The sequence below is a fragment of the Heteronotia binoei genome, chromosome 6 (genome assembly GCF_032191835.1).
Source record: "Heteronotia binoei isolate CCM8104 ecotype False Entrance Well chromosome 6, APGP_CSIRO_Hbin_v1, whole genome shotgun sequence".
In the NCBI taxonomy this organism is placed as follows: domain Eukaryota; kingdom Metazoa; phylum Chordata; class Lepidosauria; order Squamata; family Gekkonidae; genus Heteronotia; species Heteronotia binoei.
Genome location: NC_083228.1, coordinates 91,220,549 through 91,242,881, shown reverse-complemented (window position 1 = coordinate 91,242,881; position 22,333 = coordinate 91,220,549). Strand labels below are relative to the sequence as shown.

Genomic DNA, 22,333 nt, shown 5'->3' with positions numbered 1-22,333 from the left:
TAATAGACCATCTAATCTCTTTTCAAGCCATCTGCATTAGTGGTTATCACCCCTTTCTGTTGCAGAAAATTCTGCTAGTTACATATGTGTTATGTGAAGAAGTAAGAATGAAAAAGTTCTCCCATAAATTAGTGCTGTTGTTGCTATGTGAATTACACACAACAATGAAGATATTTGCATGTCATGGACTCCCTCTGGTGAGGAGCAAATATGTAGTTTGTACTCTGGAATTGGTTCTCAGCTATAATGTTCTGTATACTGAGTATTCTTTTAAGTTGAAGCATAGTTTAATTAATGTGCCATGCAATCCTACAGATGGGTATGTGTGTGTTAAGTGCCATCAAATGGCTTCCAACTTGTGGTGATCCTATGAATTAACGTTCTCCTAAACTTCCTGTTGTTAACAGCCTTGCTTAGGTCTTGCAAACTGAGGGCCATGACTTCCTTGACTGAGTCAATCAATTTCACATTGGCTCTTTCCAGGGCTTTTTTTGTAGAAAAAGCCCAGCAGGAACTCATTTGCATATTAGGCCACATCCCCTGACATTACCAGAAATTACATCACCCATTCAGTAGGTTACTTTTTGTATATTGACACAGAACAGTACAGTGCCATCACTTGCATTTCATGTATGTGTGTTCTCACATAGCCCAATGAGAGACCTTGTTTCGACCCTCCAAACACAGCCAGAAAGAGAAAGCAATGTGTGGTGGAACGGGCAGCAGCAGGCCTAGCTTCTCCTAGGAGAGGGTGCTCATGGGCAGCACCACATCTCTCACTCTCTTTGCATGCCTGTTGGAGGCTGAAGGTGGCAGAGGACAGAGTGTGCAGTCTGGGAGCACATGGCTGGAGACCTTTTTTTGAGCCAGAGCCCTGCTGGAGACCTTTTTTTGAGCCAGAGCCCTGGCCAAGCCAGCTGGAACTGTGTTCTTCTGCTTTCCTGCTCAACTTTTCCTAGCATTATTGTCTTTTTTCAGTGACTCTTGTCTTCTCTTAATGCAACTGAAGTATGATAGCCTTACTTTAGTCCTTTTAGAGTCTAGGGAGAGTTTAGGCGTTATTTTGTCTAGAATTCACTTATTTGTCTTTTTGGTGGTCCATGAATGTGTACTCAGAAGTAAATCTCATTCAATGGAGCTTACTCTCTAGTGATGGTTTAGAATTGCAGCTAGAATCCCACACCTCTCTGGTTTTCATTGTTGATTATTGCTGCTTTTAAATGTTTCCTGGATAAGTGTTAATCTGTTACTATTGTACCTGCTGTCCCTCCCAGTCTGCCAGGTGGACTCAATGCATTTTGAAGCAACCAGCAAGACAGCTGCTGCAGCCTTTGCCAAACCTTTCCAGAGAGGACAACGGTGGGCATCTGGTTTCTCTCCTGCAGCCAGGCTCCGTCTACTACCTGTCCTGTACCAAGGAATCTGGATAATGTATGGACCAACTCTGAGCAACAAATATGAGTCCACTACTGTTTGGAAAATGTAATTGGGATTCACATGTGATCACTGGAATAAGCATTAATATCAGCAGTCCGTTCATTCCCCTGGTTTTGATCAGTTCTGCTACAGAATGGCCTAAATTATCATCCCTTTTCACTTGCTAGTTCACACCATTGGAATTAAGCGATACTGCCCCTTTCCCAGTAATGCATTTCACTAATCATATAATCATAGAGTTGAAAGGGACTGCCAGGGTCATCAAGTCCAACCCCCTGCACAATTCAGGAAATTCACAAATACTTTCCCCTAAATTCACAGAATCTTCATTGCTGTCAGATGGCCATCTAGCCTCTGTTTAAAACCTCCAAGGGAGGAAAGCCCACTATCTCCTGAGGAAGCCTGTTCCACTGAGGAATAGCTCTAACTTTCAGGAAGTTCTTCCTAATGTTGAGCCGGAAACTCTTTTGATTTAATTTCAACCCATTGGTTCTGGTCCTACCTTCTGGGGCCACAGAAAACAATTCTGCACCATCCTCTATACGACAGCTCTTCAAGTACTTGAAGATGGTGATCATGTCACCTCTCAGCCACCTCCTCTCCAAGCTAAACATATCCAGTTCCTTCATCCTTTCTTGGTCTCCAGACCCCTTACCATCTTCCTCACCCTCCTCTGGACTCGTTCCAGCTTGTGTATATCCTTCTTAAAATGCGGTGCCCAAAACTGAATACAATGCTCCAGGTGAGGTCTTACCAGAGCAAAGCAATACCATCACTTTACATGATCTGGACACCGTATCACACTGTTGACTCATGTTCAGCATATGGTCCACTAAGACCCCTAGATCCTTTTCGCACATACTACTGCTAAGACAAGTCGCCCCCATCCTATAACCATGCGTTGAATTGTTCCTACCTAAATGCAGAACTTATCAGTGGGCTTAAAGGAAGGACTTTTTGCAGATGCTTCTCTGGGAGGCTGCAGCAGACATTCAAGTCACTATTCAGAAGGCAGGAATCAATGGAAGCTTTCAGAAGGCTGCTTTGGGACTAGGAAGCACTGCATCATGGCACTTGTTTGTGTGATTTGCTCCCAGGTGGGAAAAGTTTCTGGAACTGGCAACAATGAATGCCTTGTCCTAGGGTGGGCCTATATATGACAGTCAGAAATGGACACATGAGCCAGTTTTCCACAATAGGATATCCTTTGGAAGAAAGCAGCTGGTTGTCTGCTTTATTTCCTAACACATTTGCTTTTGATTTTTGCAGCCAGTCCAACCAGAGAGTGTCATGCTATTATAAACTCACAGTAATCTGCAGAGTACTCTAGATGATACAGTGAAAATGTAGTGGAAACTATTTCAGAGCGATTAAACACGTCCTGTTTAATCAGTGGCAGTGATTAACTTCCAGTGCTGTAATATTTATTGACTTCCAGTGCTGTAATATTTATTTACAGAAAAAAATAAATGGCAATTAAACCACTAGGGTCAAGCAAATAAACTTCTGCAGGCAAGTATTATCTAAAGTTGGGATCGGTGGGTGAGTTTGTCTTTGATTTGCACTGAGTGACTTGTCAATTTGTGTATTCTTGTGGTCCTAGATAATGGTCTCAGAGATGTGTGTCCTGTGGATTTTTTGCCCCACCAGCTGACCTTGTGACTTTTCCCACGCTTAATTAAATTGGCTTCATCTAACAGTAAGGGTACAGAAGGGAAGGTGGCATGGTACAGCCCAATCTTGTCAGATCTCAGAAGCTAAGCAGTGTTACTATCTGCAAGGGAGAACACCAAGGAAGGCTCTGAGGAGGAAGGCAATGGCAAAATCGCTGTGCTTCTCATTTGTCTTGAAAGCTTTTTGCTGAGGTTGTTGTAAGTTGGCTGTTACTTGACACTGCTTTATACATACACATAGCAGTAAGGGCTAGGTACTGGAAAACTTGACAAAAATTGCTGTTTCCTTGGGTGTAAAATTGGAAGCAATCTTTTTATCTTGATTTATATTCAGCTGTGCATCTGGAAAACATATAAAACTGCCTTGAAGACCTAGCAATAATTGCCTTGGGGTGAGCCGACAAACCTACATATATGCATAATGCTTTTTTGTGGGGTGACTTGCTAACAGACAAAAAGTCAGTGATCCTTGGGCTGTAGCAAAGACTTCATGGACTTCAGAGTGATTATACTCGCCCAGGCTGGCCATTCACTCCTTCGCCCAAGAAAGACAACTATTTCATAGTCAAGCCAGGACAAGTACAATTCTTATTCTTAAATTGACCCAAGTAATATTTCCAGGTTTTCCCTGGGAGTGCCATCAAACTGCCACTGAGGACACCCCACCCTCGAGTTGCTCCTGCTGGTTGCCAGGCTGTGCCGGGCCATGCCTGGCAACCCTAATCTGCATGTGTTGTTTGAGGTGTTTTCCTATTTTACAATCCCAGACCAACTGTGTTTTTGTCAGACTAGGAATCTTTGCTATTAGATTAAAATACCATGTCTTGTTGTAATCCATTGATTGACTGATTGAAACATTTTTATCACAATCCACCTTGGGTCCCAGTGAGAAAGACCCTTCTGCTTTGGCAGGTGACTTCCTGGCCTGCTCCAGCTTTCCCTGCCATCATTCAGCTCAGGGGTGGTGGATTCTGGGGAAATGGAGGGCAATCAGCATTGCGGATAACACCATAACATCACTCACAGCATGACTTTGAATCCATGACATCACATCAGGTGTTGCTGTAGTATTTGCTTCTTATGCAATTCATGCCAGAAATGATGTCACTGGCTAGCCCCTCCCCCTGCTGTTCTTTTGAGGGGTTATAGAGTGTTTCGAGCCCGTCCCTGTGGCATCGGTCCCATCGTTGTAGGGCCCAGGGGGCCGGCGCAGCGGCCCGCTGAAGCAGCCTGTCGGTCACTTCCGGGTTCCTGTCCTGCATCTCGACCTGTGTTATTAGTGACAGGCTGCTTCGGTGGGCCGCTGCGCCGGCCCCCTGGGTCCCACAATGATGGGACCGATGCCACAGGGACGGGCTCGAAACACTCTATAACCCCTCAAAAGAACAGCAGTCTAGCTCCCTTCCCCCGAGCCCTGCCGCCATAAGCCTCAAGGGGGCTCATTTTGCGGCATCTCCCGGCGGGAGGGTGGCACCCGCACGGGACACATATCAAATGAAAGAGGGGGTGCAGGGCTATCAGAAACAGCCGGCGGAGGGAGTCGGGAGACCACCCCACTGGGGGATCCACACCCCGAAAGTGATGAAGGTGGTGCAGATAGAGCCAACAGAGCAAACAGGACAAAATAAATAGGCTGCATTATGCAGCACAGTTGAGAAAGTGCCTTATCCCATATACTGATGAAGTATATACAGGATTTGAGAACAAAATTGTTTCCGACGGTGATATTTGGGGGATTTTTGGGGACGTCACAGGAAGTGCTGTGAAGTCACTTCCTGTTTCCGGCAGTGGCATTTGGGGGAAATGATGTCATTTGGGGAAGTGATGTCACAGGAAGTGATGTCACTTCCCGTTTCCGGCAGGTGACGCGGGGGAAATGATGTCACAGGAAGTGGTGTCACTTCCTGTTTCCGGCGGTGGCATGACATCACCAGAAGTGACGTCACCAGAAGTGACGTCACTTCCTGTTTCCAGCGGCGCGCACGCTTCGCGCGCGCACCCCTGCCTCCCCCCTTCCCCCCCAAGGTGTCCCCGGCTGGCCTTCAGACATTATGGTCACCCTAGCCAGACCCTTGATACTTTCCAGGAGACTGAGACAAAATTTTAAAAGGAGATATGTGAGCAGTTCTGAGGATGAAAGAATTTGTTTCCACAAAGCTCCATTTCCCGGGGCCTGTTTTTGACGAAGAGACACACGTTAGTATGGACAGTGGGGAGACAACAAATGACATGCTAGCTAAAAATGGCGTTTCCCAAATTTTGCAAGGAGGATTTCCCAAGAAGATTTCCCAGACACTCAGGAACTTATTCCCTACAGCACCGAGGTTTTCAAAGAGATTCCTGATTCCCAAGAGCTAATTCCAAGCGAGAACTCTACGGCACAGGTAATTTGGGAAAGGGAGAAAGGGGGTGGGAGTAGAAAAGGTTATTGGAAACAGACTTTGCATAGTGCTTTTAACTGAAAAAAATCTGCTTTTAATTTTCTAGTATTCTGCTTGCATCGACCCACAAATTCCACATTTAAAATTGGCTGAAGCCACAGAGGAGAATATTCCTTCAGAGGCGAAGATCTCCACACAGTTAGGACCCCAGTGTGGTGGGTGTGGGGGCTTGTCAAGGCTTGTAAAACTAAATAAATGCTGTCTTTTTAACTGGAACAGCAAAAAATTCTATTTGGAATGACACCCGGGGAACGAGTCATTGCCATGAGAAAGCTTTTAAACATGGATGTTTTTGAAGATTCTGACTGTATACCACCCCGAAAACGTAAATCAGCAATGTCAGCATTAGTTCGTGCTGCAGTTTCGTCAATAGCAATGCATTGTATCAATGAATTTTTATATGATTCTTGTGAAGGATGCCAGCTTCAATCGCCCGGAGAGAAATCTCACGCATGTGTTTCTTGGTCTGAGCAAATAGTAGACTGCAAGGTGAAATTTGTAATTGATGAAATGTCAATACATTTGATAATGCAAGTTGTGACCTCGGTTGCCTATTCATTGAAATGTCTGCTCTTAACTCAAGAGAATATGGACCAAACATTAGAACTCTGACAGTGCAGTGGTTAAATATGTTCAAGGCTATATCAAAGATTTGCATTTTCATTCATTTTTTCTGCGCCAGAAAAAAATGGCGTTTCTGTGATGTAAATAAAAGAGAGATTGCAGCTACTTTTTACGGTCTGTTTTTGAAATAAACCTTGTAAATAGACTGCAATTTCTTTTTTTCACTGTCTGTAAATAAAAAGGAACCGTTCTAAAGAAATCAGTGCTGTTATTACATGCCATGGCATGCCCCCATGAAATGAAGGGCTGGTGGTTGCATGGGAGAGAGGGAGGGGGCTGCACTCTGATTAAATCTGGCAGCATTTTAAAAATTGCTAGGATGGTTAGCCCCCATATTTACTGGCTGCTGTTTAAAAAAAAAGTTTGGGAAGGGGTGTTACAAGGGAGGGGGGGCTGCACACTGATTTAATCTGGCAGCATTTTAAAAATTGCTAGGATGGTTAGCTCCCATATTTACTGGCTGCTGTTTTTAAAAAAAAGTTTGGGAAGGGAGAGCCTAATTTTATATTTTATATATATTGCAGTATATTCTGAAAAACTACATACCCTCTTTCCCATGTGCTTCCTGAAACCATGGCTGCTTCTTCTCTGAGGTTGTGTGAGAGGGATAAGGAAGGGGGGGATTTTGCAGTTACATGGATGGAATCTGGTTGCCTTTACAATTCATGGACAATTTCTATTGGATTAGCAAGTAACATGGCAGGGGGAACCAATCACAGCACTCCTTCACACACAAGTGCGGGCCCTGCGGTGTTTAGACCAATTCCGCAGGGCCTGCAAGACCTACCTCTTTAAAATAGCCTTCACTTAATACCGAGCCAAGAAAGATTCGCTGGATATGTTTTAGCCACTGAATTTTATAGAAGATCTGAGTCATAGCACCATAATGTTAATTTTAATACAAGTTGATTTAATGATGGTTTTATATAAGTGTAATTATCGTGAATTATGGTTTTATTGTACATTGTATTTATATGTTGTGAGCCGCCCTGAGCCTGCCTCGGCGGGGAGGGCGGGATATAAATAAAAAGTATTATTATTATTATTAATAGTGGTCAGTTGGTCTTGATTAGATTAGGGGGTGAGTCACATCCTTTTTGGCCAGAGGAGGAGAAGTTCAGAAGACATCTTTACCTTGAGGCTGCAGGTAAGCCATGTGCTACTCTTTTTTCTAAGTGATTAAAAATTAATACTGCTTGTAAATTTTGTCTGTTTGAATCCTTTTACTGCCTGTAAAGCAGTTAGTTTATGGCCTGTTTGCCCCAAGCATGCTTAATGAGAAGAAAGAGGGGATCTACTCTTGTTTTTTTAATTTAACAGACGTTTGCAAGCTGAAAAGATATTTAGCTACCCTTTATGGTGGGTCTTCTGAATGGCAGAGGTCTGTTTTATATATTTTATAATATGCTTTTAAAAAAGAGGCAGATTTCTTTCCTTTGGCTGAAAATGAATGGGGGGGGATATGGGCTGTTTCAGTCTTTCTTGATTTGATTAAGGGGCGAGTCACATCCTTTTCCAGTTCACATAGAGGCACTAAAGGGAGAATTTTTTACCTTGAGGTGTTTGTCTTAAACTTCATAAATGGGGATAATAATTTAATGCTGTAAAAAGGTTTCTTTGTGATCAGTCCTTTTCAATATTTCTTGTAAATCTCAGGGGTGAAAAAGAACAAATATGGCAGAAGAAAAGTCTTCAAAAAACAAAGGTATATTTTGCATTCCTCTCTGTTTTAAAATCAGTTTGCTGTTGTTTTTATAAGAGGGGTGTGTGGTGGGGGATAATTTAAAAATGGGGTGGCTGCATTATATTTCTTATTTTGGGCATTTTAATATGCAGGCCAGAAGAGGCCACATGGCTGTGAAGCATGGTGGAAAATGATACGTTCAATAATACAATGTAGTAAATATTTGATTTGCCTTTGTGTGTGAAGGTGGAGACTGTTTTTCTGAATGAATTGAAGGGCTTCTTCCTTTTTAAGAAACCAGTTTGAAAAAGCTAATGTTTTTTTTTCATTAGAAATAAAATTTATTATTATTATTAGGCCAGCATGCCCCTGACAAAGATGATGGGCCTTCTAAGGAAAATTTCCCTCCTCCCTTATTCCTGTTGGAAACCAAGAGATGCCTGAAACCACTGTCTGGTAAATTTTAAGTTTTGCTTCACTGTTCTGGATTTTCATTTTAAAAAAGCAATCTTAATGTTTAATTTTTATATGGTGGGGAAATGATTTTTAACTTTGTGCCTATGTAATAACTCTCCACTGTAGATGAGAAAAAGCACAAATCTGATGAAGCACATGTGGGCTCTAAGCAAAACATAGCAGACCAGGAAATGCTAGGGGGTGCTATGAAACACAAAGGAACCCTGAAAGGTGTATGTGTGTTTATATATATAATATTTTTGTGTGTTTATATATATAATATGTGTGTTTATGTTTATAGTATGTGTGGTTATATATATAATATTTTTGCTGAGGCTTGGCCATGCTGTTATTTTATTTTTATTCAGTCTTCTCTCCTATAGATGTCACAAACCAGAGATATCCTCAGAGTACAGAGATCTCCACCCTGCTGAGGTCTGGATGCAGCCACAAAACATCAGCACAGCAATCCAAGCTTAAGACTTCCATGAAAGGATCATCCATCCCGCCCCAGCCAAAAGGATGTGGTAAAGTGAAAAGAATACACACAAACCAAACAGACTGTAAACACCTACAAAAGGGTCCTTTTGAACTATCCTCTAAGAAACAGAAAATTGACAATGCTAATGTGGATGTGTCTTTTAGGGACACATGTGAGCGCATGTTAAAATTGCTGGTGGCTACAACAGCTGGAATGCAAACAATTGCTGACCATGCAAACAGTTTTCAATCATTGGGTATAGACAGCTCTTGCAACTCCTTAATTGCTGCTTTTAAAGGCAGCCTTATGGGTTTCTGGAAAGGTTCTGAAATTATTTTACAAAGTTATTCGGTGTGTAAAAGCAAGGAAAAGGGTGCAAGCCAGGTTAGAGGCTGTCACTACAGATGCCCCTTTTAGCGAGATACGTGAGCGTGTGTTGAAATTGCTTGGCATTACAACAGCTGCTGTGCAAATACTTAACGGCCAAGCCACAAGCTTTCATTCTTTGGGGCTAGATGGCTCTTGCAATTCCTTAAATGCTGCTTTAAAAGACAGCCTTGTTGGTTTCTGGAAAGGCTCTGAAAGAATTTTACAAAGTTATACTGTATGTCCAAATGGGGGAGCCCTGCAGATAGGTGTGGGGCAGGTCAGAGGGCCTTGTCACACACACCAAAGGAAAAGCAAGCATTTGAAACTTAGAAAGGTTTGGCAAAGAGTCCCTCAAAAGCACCTCAAGAATGCAAATAAATCTAGACAAAAAAGAAGTGACTCTCTTTTAAGGTTTGTTAGAAGAGTCAGGGCCTCTGAGAGGCCAAATGTTAACACAGGTGATGATGCCTCTCTAAGCACAGAGGTAGAGCCTGCTGCCACCTCCATTTTGCCAAATAACAATGCAGTCCCTGCCTCTGAGTGTGCAAATGATAATTCAATTCATGGTGCCCCTCTCAGCACAGAGATAGAGCCTGTCGCCACCTCCAATTTGGCAAATAACAATGCTGCTGCTGAACAAAGCCCCTCGTCACTCCCACAAAAACCGTCCCCTAGCCCTGACACACCAAAGATTTGCCTAGAAAAAGTTGGAGAGTGGGAACGACATCTTGCAAACTTGCCAATGGATCAGTATTCAGAGGCCTTCAGGTTTGTAAACTTAGAGCAGTTAAGCCACCCCGTCCTCATACAAGAGGCAATACGGGAAGCTATTCAGAGCCTTCTTAACAATATGAGAGCCAGAGTCCAGGATGGTGATTTAGTGCAGCTCCATATCGATGGGGCGGGGCTAAGCAATGCCCTGCATTCTGTAAGAAGGCCAGCAGGTGGCTTTCCTGCTGATGAGTTTATAAATCAGATGTCAAACCTCATGCAGAGTAATGCTGAAATTCATCTTCATGGCACCCTGCGCTTAATTACGACGGTAATAAGGAATAGAGGGGGGAGAGGGAAGAGAGTTATAAGTACTGTCCTCTATAGTGAAGTTATCAAAAAAAAGCAGCAGCATTTATTAAATCCAGATCATGGCAATCATATTCTGTGCTTTGGGATAAGTCTCATTGGTGTTATGTCAGAGAAGTGGAAACATCCATTTTCTGCAGTACTGGCAGGGCCTAGCAATTGTGGCAAGAGCGTCTTTGTAAAAAGTATTTTGGACAATGCTCAACATGTGCTTTCTGTATCACCTGATAATGTTGTGTGGTTTTACAGCTGTTAGCAGAATCTGTATGATGAAATCCTCTGTAAATTCACATCTGTAAAGTTTGTTGAAGGTTTGCCTGAAACCCTAAATGATGATCAACTGTTCTCCGTTAAGAAAGTAAGTCTGATTATAGTGGATGATTTGATGGACTCTGCTTGTCAAAACCCTGAAATTGAGAGAGCCTTTACCAAATACATGCATCATCAGAATGTGAGCATTATATTTATTACTCAGAATATTTTCATTTGTGGAAAAAGCACCAGAACCATAAGTTTAAATACAAAATACCTGGTTCTGTTAAAAAAACCCCAGGGACAAATTACAGATTGCCACTCTGGCCCGCCAAATGTATCTGGGGAAGTCTCAATTCTTTCTGGAGGCCTTTGAGGATAAAACACAAAAACCTTAAGGGTATCTGGTGGTGGATTTAAATGTGTTCACGCCGGATTCATTGAGGTTAAGAACAGGGCTTTTCCTGCCCAAGCAGCCTGCTGCGTATGTCTTAAAAACAAAACAAGCCCCCAGTGGGCACAAAAGAAAACAGACAGTACACTAAACAGTCTGTCACCTCTGAATCCTCCAAAGGGTCAACATGTCCAACCTTATGAAGAGGAACCTGCCCCTCCTAAAACTACTTATCAAGACTACCCTGCAACAAAAGAAAGCCACTCTATGCTCAGCTTCAGATGATCTGGTCACCCTAATCTAATCAAGACCAACTGACCACTACTGTGTGTGAGGGAGCGCTCTCTCTCTCTCCCCCTCCCTCTCTTTCCCCATCTATCTATCTATTTGTCTGCCTGTCTGTCTGTCTCTGTCTGCCTGTATCTCTGTCTCTCTGTCTCTGTATCTCTGTCTCTCATCTTTAATTTACATCACAGAAACACCATTTTTTTCTGGCGCAGTGCAAATCTTTGATATAGCCTTGAACATATTTAACAATTGCACTGTCAGAGTTTTTCAAAATTGCTTCAAGAGTTTTGCGTGAATTTGAGGCGTCTCCAACTTTATTTAATAAGTCAAATATTTGGTCCATATTCTCTTGCATGAAGAGCAGACATTTCAATGAATAGGCAACCGAGGTCACAACTTGCATTATCAAATGTGTTGACATTTCATCAATTACAAATTTCACCTTGCGGTCTACTATTTGCTCAGACCAAGAAACTCATGTGTGAGATTTCTGTCCGGGCGATTGAAGCTGGCATCCTTCACAAGAATCATATAAAAATTTATTGATACAATGCATTGCTATTGAATAGACCGCAGCACGAACTAATGCTGAAATTGCTGATTTCCGTTTTCGGGGTGGTATACAGTCAGAATCTTCAAAAACTTTCATGTTTAAAAGCTTTCTCATGGCAATGACTCATGCCAAATAGAATTTTTTGTTGTTCCAGTTAAAAAGAGCATTTATTTTAGTTTCACAAGCCTTGACAAGCCCCTACACCTACCACACAACACTCAACAACTGGGGTCCATACCCGCGTGGAGATTTTCGCCTCTGAAGGAATATTCTCCTCTGTGGCTTCAGCCAATTTTAAATCTGGAATTTGTTACTCAATACAGGCAAAATACTAGAAAATAAAAGCAGATTTTTTTTCAGTTAAAAGCACTATGCAAAGTTTGTTTCCAATAACCTTTTCTACTCTCCCCCCACCCCCCTTTTCCAAATTACCTGTGCCATAGAGTTCTCACTTGGAATCAGCTCTTGGGAATCAGGAATCTCTTGGAAAACCTGGGTGCTGTAGGGAATAAGTTCCTGAGTGTCTGGGAAATCTTCCAGGAGGCCTTGCAAAATTTGGGAAACACGATTTTTAGCTAGCATGTCAGCTGTTGTCTCCCTGCTGTCCATATTAACGCGTGGCTCTTCATCAAAAACAGGCTCCAGGAAATGGAGCTTTGTGGGAACAAATTCTTCATCCTCAGAACTGTTCACATATCTCCTTTTAAAATTTTGTCTCACCAATGGTGGGGGCCTGGAAAGTACCAAGGGTCTGGCAGGAGTGTCCATGTTCTCAATAAGAGCCTGCGCGTGTGTGTTCAAGCACAAATGGCTTCTTTCCTAAAATAACCTGGTGAGGGTGGGCCCCAGTGCCCCAGCCCATTTGCTATTGGCCAGGGGTGATTTGGCATGTTGTTAGAGGGGTCACATGGACCTACTCAGGCCTTCTCAGTGGCGGCCCTCATTTTCCTGGGTGGGGTGCCACAGGCGGAAGTTTAATGATGCTGCAGTGGGTGGCGCTGGAGAAGGGGAGGAGGCTACACATGTGATTTCCAGCCTGCTCAATTAATATGCAGGGCTGCTACGTCACAGCGGGGTGGATGTAGACGCTGATTGGCCTGGCTATGCCACGTGGTGTGAGTCAGTAAGGTCATTTCCTGGAGGAGGTGCTTAATTAAATATACGGGGTAGCTACGTCATGGTGATTGGTGGGGCTAGGTCACATGGGGGTGGGGCTAGATAGGACACCTCCTGGTGAGAGGTGCTTTATTAAATATGCGGGGTGCCTTCATCATGGTGGCACCCCCAAAATAGGTCACTTCCGTCCTCCTGGGTGATGCCATTGGAGTCATGACCCTGATGATGCAGTTTCCGGTGACATCACGGGATGTGCCGTCACTGGCCATGCCCCTTCATTAATTATGCATGGGGTTGACACAGTTTCTGGTGATGTCACCAGAAGTGATGTCACTGGCCACACCCTGTTCATTAATAATGCGTGGGGGTCTATTTACTACTTCCGGGCTTTTTTTGTAGCAGGATATCCTTTGCATATTAGGTGACACACCAAAATGTAGCCAATCCTCTAAGAGCCTACTGTAGGCCCTGTAAGAAGAGCCTTGTAAGCTCTTGGAGGACTGGCTACATCAGGAGGGTTTGGCCTAATATGCAAATGAGTTCCTGCTACAAAAAAGCCCTGCTCCTATCCATAAGTTGATTGACATTCTCAGTGATTTCTAAAAGTGATTTCTAGAAGTGATGGGTTTACTTCCTAGTATCAGTGATTCGAATGTAACCTTAGTTCTTTAGAAGCCTTCTCTGAAAACTTTGCTTCCATTTGGATATCTATCTAGTATCTTGCACAGTATCAGTACAAAGAATTTGTTTAACTTCTATGGCTCTTCTCTATCCTCATTCACTGATTTTTTCAAACTGTTGTCATGTTAGTGTGAAATGATCTCCAAAGTAGGTTTTCTAATGTATTTAGTATGTTATAATGTTTTTAGCAACCTAATACTCAATTGAGGGTTGTTTTTTCGCTTGCTTGCTTGCTTTACTGTCCTTTTAGATTTCTTCTATCAGAGTTTGTGCTTCTTTCCCCCCTCCCCATTGCTGCTCTTTGAGGAAAGCTTTCTTGTCATTTATAGATTCCACATAGACCACTTATGTCCCACTAACAATACTGGCACACTGAGGGATTGAAGCAAGATAGCACTGAACTAGCAGCCATGGACCTCACAGCTCCGCAAGCTGACTGTTTCTTTTAACCTTATCTTACTTACTGACACCCTCTTGGGCTGGGTTGTACCATTTCTAACCTTGTGGTAGATGCATAGCATGTATTATATTATTATGGTTTATTTAAAGGGGTTTCTCCCTCCCTTTCAACTAGATGTAGTGGTTAAGTGTGTGGAGTGGACTCTAACCTGGGAGAACCACGTTTGATTCTCCACTCTTCCACATGCAGCTGTTTGTGTGACCTTGGATCAGTCACAGTTCTCAGAGCTGTTCTCTCAAGAGCAGTTCTCTGAGAGCTCTCTCAGCCCATCCTACCTCACGGGTGTCTGTTGTGGGGAGAAGAAGGGAAGGAGATTGTAAGCTGTTCTGGGACTCTGAGTGAAGAGTGGGGTATAAATCCAATCTCCTCCTCCTCCTCCTGGGATTCTGTATTGACAGAACACCACTGGCAAGATTTTATCAGCAGGTGTGGGGGTCCCCCCTCACTTCATATCTGCTCAGTTATTCACCACCTCAACAGCCCTTACATGTGAGGTTAATCTGTATAACTGGCTGCTCAGCTTTCTGTGAATTTTCTCATGGTCAGAAAGTATTCCTTCACATTCATGTTGCAGTTAGATAGATTGTAGCAGCAATCTGTACAGTTTAAAAATATTTTCCCAATAAATTGCTTTTCAGATTGATTGAACACTATACTGCCACTGCAATATTAAGCAATCAAAAGCAATTTATTGTTTACCTGCCACAAACCACTAAAGATTATCCTTTAAACATAAAACATAATTAAATGTGTTACGTTGTCCAAGGAAGCCATGTTTTAGTACCAGCCACTCTCCAAATTGCCCATATTATGTGATCTTTCCTTCTCCATGATTGATCTAAGTGCTGTTGCAGGTGGAGAGCCATCATATTAATTCAGGCATCAGCAGTGATATCGATTAAATGAGAGATGAGAAAATGGAACCCGTGGCAAAGCGGAGTCATATCCTTTCTTCATTTATTTCATTTTGAAATGGCCTTCCCACTTAATGCACTCCAGACATAAAACACAAATAACAGCAGTTAAAGTTTAAACAATGCAACAAAAATATCACTAGGACATAGGAATGAATAATGGCAAAGGTCAAGTACAGTACACCACAGAAAAGGTTCATATAATCACAATATCAGGTTCAGTGTTATAAAGCTGATGATATGATGCAGCCACTTGAAATTAAAAACTGGTGGAAAAGGGTCATAACAGGACATACACTGCAGGAGTTCAGTCCACAAACCTGTGGATTCTGCTCATAAAACAGCTGTAGATGAACGGAGAGAGGAAACCAAACCAGAGAAGAAGGAACCAAAACTAGCAGACCACATGGTATAGTACCACAGAGGGAGGGAAGTAAAACTTGGTGCTTCCCTAACTAAGATAAGTTTTCACTGCCAAGTGAAGGTGTCAAAAGACTCCTGTTTTATTTCTGCTGCACTAGAAGAAATTCTCTAGGACTCAGAGATTTATAGAATCATAGAGTTGCTAGTCAATTGACCGTAATAAATTGGAAACTGGAATTGGAGAATCATAGAGTTGGAAGGGACCTCCAGAGTCATCTAGTCCAGCTCCCTGCACAATGCAGGAAATGCATAAACACCTCCTCCTCACCCCCCAGTCACCTCCTGTTCCATGCCCAGAAGATGGCAGAAAACCTCCATGATCCCTTGTTAAACTGACCTGGAGAAAAATTGCTTCCTGATTCCAAAGTGGCAATCAACATTTCCCTGGGCCCATAAGAAAGTGCCACAAGAACTAAGCATTGATGCAACCCTTCCTGCCCTCCTTCTCAAGATCTGCCTAAGTTCACAGATGACCATCTAGCATCTGAAAGAAAGAGAGCCCACCACCTCCCAAGGAAGTCTGCTGAAGAACAGTTCTGTCAGTAAGTTAGCCTACTGTTTAGCTGAAAACTCTTATGATTTAATTTCAACCTGATGGTTCTGCTCCAACCTTCTGGAGCAACAGAAACAACTCTGCTGCAGCATCCTGTATGACAGTGCTTGAAGACAGTGATCATATCATGGATTCCTGCGGAAATTGTGACTTCTTGAAGGAACAGAATTGTTACCATTTTATTGTTCATTGATTGTAGCACTTTCATTGCAACTTGTGTTAGAATCAGGCCTCAGATTCAGTGGGAGCTTTCTGAGAGTTCCACCTCCTTGTCTGTTGAATAGTATTGCAGCTGCATAACAATCCCTGGATGAGCTCCATCACCCATTTTTCTACAAAACGACCCCTTAGAATGAATGAATTTTTAATGTTCTTTCATGTAATTTTTATGTTGTATGCCACCTTAGACACTACTACTGAGTAGAAGGCTAGCAAATGCAATGCCCAATGAAATAAGGAGAAAGCCCAGATCTCTTATTAAAACTTCCTCTCCCATGCATGCTTTTATATGGGAATGGACTCCCAGCTGCTTCACTTAGAGCTGCTTCTGATGTTATGATTCTTCATACACAGAAAGCTAGGTTCCCAGGTTCATGCACAAATTTGTAACAATCGGTGCATGGCTTTCATGCATTTTTCCATATGAAAGTTCCTTCTGTGCAGGAGGATCGTAATGACTGGAGTGGCCCTTCGGATCAACTGATGCATAATGTTCCTTTCCTGTTCAGAGAAAACCTGTTTCCCCAACTGTTTCCTCGATAAGAGTCAGTCCTGAGCTGTGGGTACCTCCAGTGCAGAACAAATGGGAATCCTTGTGTGTTTTCTCCTGAAGAAGGAGCTCAGGATTAACATGTTTTAAAAGAGAACTTGGTGAAGGAAGGAAAGGGTTAAAGTGCCCCTTGTCCCTACACTGTTCACTTCCTTGAAAAAGCCAAACTGTCTTCTCTATTTGCTAAAAAGAAAAAAAGTCTTTGAAAATGAACAGAAAAGAAAAATAAAGGGGTAAACAACAGATGCCAGTATATCTCTCTATTTCAGAAAAGGTCTAAGGAGGAGTGAGGTTAATGTACTGATAGTTTGTCTGTTAGCGCCATCTACTGTACACATTGTGAATGTTTGGAGAACACTGGAATATCAGGTGTTCTTGCTTTGTGCTAAATAATAGATTATCATTTTGTGCAGATTGAGCCATAACTTGAAAAGCCTTCCAAGGAATATTTATTTATTTATAATGTTTATATTCCATTTTTTTTCTTCCCCAAGGGGATTCAAAGTATTATGCACCCTCCTCCTGTACATAATTCTCACAAGAAATAACTATTTTCTGCATTTCAATTGTACAATGAGCCATCGCAGGACTGGTTCCAGGTACTGGGAAGCCCTGGGCAATGCGCTGATCTCCATCCCTTTCTCAGTACACCACCATGTGCATGCAGGCACATATACTCTTGGAGAAGGAAGCAGAGCATGATTCTTTCATGTTCTGTTAAGTTTTGGTGGCACTAAGCTAAGAATAAAAAAGTTCACTTCCTCTAGGTGCAGCTCCCTGCAAAAATAGATTCGTCCAGACATCCCTTAAAAATCACATATGTGAAAATCAGAATTCACACTACTGGTTTAACACGGTTGGTACATGTGTAGAAGGAGCTTGCTCTCCTCCAAGCACACATATACAAACTTCATATGCATTTGGAAATCCTGCATCTTTCTACAGAGAATACCTAGCTAGCTTCCCCATTTCCAACATTCACCCCTTTTAAAGGTCTACTGAGCAAAGGCCACAATTTATAAATCCTCTCCTATTATCTTTCTTTATTCTTTAGCCAAAGAGGAACAGCAATTCTAAGGGGACACAAGTTTATGGAAAAGACAGTACTATGTGAGCAGATATATGCTAATTGCTTCTGCAATGTCTTCTTTATATTATGCATAAATTTTGCATTGTTCATTTCTCAGTGAGGTTCCAGTGACAGGGCCCAGCTAATTGCCTAGGGTGCTAGCTTTCTGGGGGCGCTGAATTGGGCACCCTTCACATGACTCAGTGAAGTCACTCTGTCGCCCAGCAGTTGGTGGGGCTTTCTCCTGCTTTTTGCAACCCAGGGGTGCAAAAGCAGGGAAAGGATCTCCTCCCCCCCCCCAGCTCCTCTCAGAGACTCCAAGAGGTGCAGATGGCAGAGCAATCCCTTCTCTTGAGTCGCTGCCTAATTCCTCCATTCTATCCTATGAGCCCTTGGGATAGAATGGAGGGATTGGGATGCTGCTGTTTAAAACCCCTCCTGTAGCATCACACTGCAGTGGCAGCCTCATCCCTCCATTCTATCCTATGGGCTCATAGGACAGAATGAACTACACACTATCCTAATGGCCCATAGGATAGAATAGAATGGACTCCATTCTATGGGCCTGTAGGACAGAATGGAGGGATTGGGCCATCACTGTGGTGCAACGCTACAGAAGAAGTTTTGAACTTTAAACCCCTTCTCTGGGGTCATGCCACAGTGGCAGCCTGATCTCTCCATTCTATTTCATGGGCCCATAGGATAGAATGGACAGATCTGGCTGCAGCAACCCCCGAGAAGTGAGGGCACAAGAGTTCACCTTGCCTAGGGGGCCAAAGGGTCAAGAGCCAGCCCTGTGGTTCCTGTGACTGTGCTGTCTGGGCTGACCTTTGGAAGAGAAGGTATTGGAGACTTATTTCTGTAAAATTTATTTAATTTACCAATATTATACAAATAGAACAAGCACTCCTAGAGGGCAGCACATCTACCCCTCCATCAGATTGAGAGAGAGAGAGCAATCCTCCACAGTTTTTCAAACAGTTCACATACCTGCTTCTCTCTTTCCCTGCCTCTTCCAAAACTGAAACCTCCTGATCCTTCACCTAGTTCTGCCCTTCATCTGTGAGGGGGCCATCCTATCCAAGTTCCTGTGAAAGAGCAGGGTGACAGGCTCTGCTTCTAGCATATTTTGGCATTTTAGGCCAACTTACAATGATGAACTCATTCACAATTACCAGACAGCAAATCCACATAAAAACAAACTTTCACAATTGGATGCTCTGACTCTCTTATAAGATTTTACAAGAGCCTTGAATATTTTAATTCATTTTAGTTTTTGTAACTGTTTGTCTTTTACTACTTCTCTGTATTATAAAGCAACACTAAGAAGAAGATAGTATGAAGACGGGTTAGTATTATTTATTCTGTGGTCTTGGGTGAAAGTCAAGGGTGGGACCCCTGATTAACCGTAGGGCAGCAAGAGGGGGACCTAGTCTCTGTCCCTTGCCACCGTGCTGCCCTTTGAATCATGGTATCAGCAGATTTGGGGCTGCAAGGCAGTACAAGCCCCCCCCCCCACCGCTACCATCCCTCTCTATCACCACCTCTGGACTCATGGTGGCAGCAGACTGAGCAGCAGCTGGCAACCAGGACAGGCCCTTCTAATGCAATCTTATGCAGAGTTACTCCATGGAAATAGATTGGAGTAACTTGGCACAAGAGTACACTGTCAGATACTCATCTGTGATAATATCATTCAGTGATTTTAAAGTGCCATCAACTCTTCATCAGGTTTCAGTTTTCCTTCCATTTCTAGCAGTGTTTATCACCTTTTCCTCTAACATTCCCATTAACATAACGTCTTGTAGCTTGTCTAGAACTTGTTTTCTGAGGATTAGCTGTGTAAACCTGTTGCAGCAAACATGGAGTCTCTTAATTCTAGCCTAAGCTTTCGTGGATAAGTGGGCTCTATGTCATGCCTGCACCAGACCCAGCCCTTGCTAACCCAGAGCAGGAGCCACCTGAAACTGATCAGGCCACACCAGGCCCTAGCTCATCCCCTCCTGAGACTGATCAGGCCACACCGGGCCCTAGTGCATCACCTCCTGAATCCCCGCCACCTGTGAGCCGGCTCCGTGAAAGGAGACGGCAGGAGTTCAAAGTCAGACAGAAAGAAGCACGCATGCGTGGGAGGAGAGATCTAAGCCCGGAGTACTAACGAGTTAACAAGCCAGCACAGTATATCTGTAGTCCTCGCCTTAGGGCAAACTGTGCTGGCAACGAACGATCCTCCTCGGACGTGACCACGCCCTGCACCCTCTTGCCTGCTGAGAGAACCTGTTTGCTCCTGACCCAGCTTGAATCTTGGACTTGGAACTGGACTCTGCTTTTGCTCTGTGGACTGGCTTTCGGTACTTTGGATATATTCGGCTTGCTTCCTCTGGCTTCTGACCCACTGCATTCCTGTGACGACGCGCCCTGCTTCTCCCTTCGGCTGGACTGATTTACGGTAGAGACTAATTAGGACTGCTAGATAACGCTTGAGCTACTTCGTGAAAGCACCGTAGCCGGCTGCCAGCATCCTGGCTGATTGCCAGGGCAACAGCAGCCGCCCGTCCCTACCTGCAGCTCCGGGCCCTGACACTCTAGCCCATGGAAAATTTTGCTACAATAAAAATTCACTAATCTTTTAAGATAGTAGAGGATTCTTGTTCATTTTAACTATTTTCAGATATCCATGTTTTGAACATTGGCTGGCAAATAAACTTACTGAAATCAATACGGCCTAAGTCTGCAAGGCTGAAAGTTGCAGTGAAAAGTGTGAGGGTGGTAGAATTCTGACTGGGGGAGTTAGGGCAGATCTTCCATTCCAGCTGATTGCAGGGAAGACCACTTCTCTCCAGAGGGATTGCTTTGTAGAAAAGTTTGAATAGAGTTCAGTCTGTGTGTGTGTTCCTGAAGTAAAGCTTGCTGAAATCACTCTCCGACTCTGGTCTCTTACTGCGCCAACCCCAGTACTTTACACTGGCGACGAAGGTGGGATGCCAGTAAGAACCAGCAACAGAACCAGGAACACGGAAAGGTGGCTAAATCCAAGCCATCTGGGTCCGCACCTCCGCTCTGCGCACACCCCAGCTCGCAAGCCGCCCAGACACACTGCCAAGAATGGAGGCTCCAGCCAACCTCCTACAGCCCTTTAGCATCGATCGCCCCGAGCTGTGGGACTCGTGGGTCGAAGGCTTCCAGTCATACCTGACCTTCCGGAAGATTACAGAGACTACCATGCAGAGAGCTCTCCACGTGTGGCATGGAGACCGTGGACTTAGCCAGAGCTCTTCTCCAACCCAGGAAGCTCTCAGAGACACCGGTGGATGACATCATCAGCGCTCTAGAGAAGTATTTCCAGCCCCAGCCAACCAAGCTCACCCGGCACTGGGACTTCCGACAAAGGACACAGAAGGCAGGCGAAACCACGATGGCGTTCTTGACAAGCCTGCGCCGGGTGGCAAGCCGATGCAGTTTCACAGACCTCAACGAAGCCCTTCTCGACCAGTTTGTATGGGGCTTGAGGGACGAAAAACTAGTACAGAAACTCCTGTCCCTCTCCGAGTGCGACCTAACAAAGGCAATTGATGTGGCCACCAGCTGGGAGAAGGGCAGATCAGCAGAGCCACGGCTGACAAGACAGGCTGCGGCACACCAGATCAACCCTGAACCATCTACAGAGGACTCAGACGAGGACCAAGCTCTACAAACCGGCTATCGTTCAGCAGGAAGGAAGACCACCCATGTCCCACAGGGCATGAGACACAAGACACTACCTGCATGTGCAAGTTGCAGGGGCCAGCACGAGAGGAAGACCTGCCGATTCCGGAATGCCACCTGTCGACTCTGCAACAAGGAAGGCCACATCGCCTGCAGATCCAAATCCCGAGCACGCGTCCCGCAAAGATCTGCGCACTCCGAAGGCCAGCCAGACTTCGAGACCGACGCTCTCCACGCCCACCCATACCCGGTACAGTACCTACCCTCGCCAGTCAGGCCCTCCAAAATCCGGGTCAATGTAGGGATCAGGGGGGTGCCCTGCCAAATGGAGGTGGACTTTGGGTCAGCATCATCTATTATAGCGGCAGAGACATTTTTTAAAATTCCCACCAGGCTGAGGCCTCGTCTCAGGGACTCGGGGTTTACCTTAGTGGACTTCCAGAAGAATAAGGTGCCTATCTTGGGAGTGGGCCCGGTCCCAGTCCAATACAAGGGGTCCAAGGGCCAGCTACAAGTGCTAGTGGTCAAGAACCACCTTACAAAAAAAGATTTGGGTAAGACAATTGGATTTGTTTGAAACAAGAACAGAACTCTCGGAAGGATGTTCATTTTTATAGTAGCAATTCTACCTAGCAGTGAGATTTGAAGGTCCTTCCAATTAATTAAGTCCTTGTGGATTTCTTTCAATATTTTTTCATAGTTATCTTTGTACAAAGTCTTTAAATCGCTTGTGAAGTAAATTCCCAGATACTTTATCTTTTTTTCATGGCTGAAACCTGAAAGTTGCTCTAATATTTCAATTTGATCCTTCTTCATATTTTTTGTTAAGATTTTAGTTTTAACGGCGTTCAATTTGAAACCGGATACCTCTCCAAATTCAATTAATCTATGCTTTAAAAAAGTAATCGGAG

The 22,333-nt window shown here is 43.8% G+C and overlaps 1 protein-coding gene across 1 annotated transcript in view; it reads right to left on the bottom strand.

The window, feature by feature from the left end:
• Nucleotides 1-21,097, bottom strand: part of COPS9 (COP9 signalosome subunit 9) — a 40,153-nt gene extending 19,056 nt beyond the window's left edge. Inside the window, exon 1 of the mRNA XM_060242151.1 lies at nucleotides 21,094-21,097. The gene's annotated coding sequence lies outside the window, so the exon portion shown is untranslated. The remainder of the gene's footprint in view (nucleotides 1-21,093) is intronic.
• Between the last annotated feature and the right edge of the window lie 1,236 nt (nucleotides 21,098-22,333).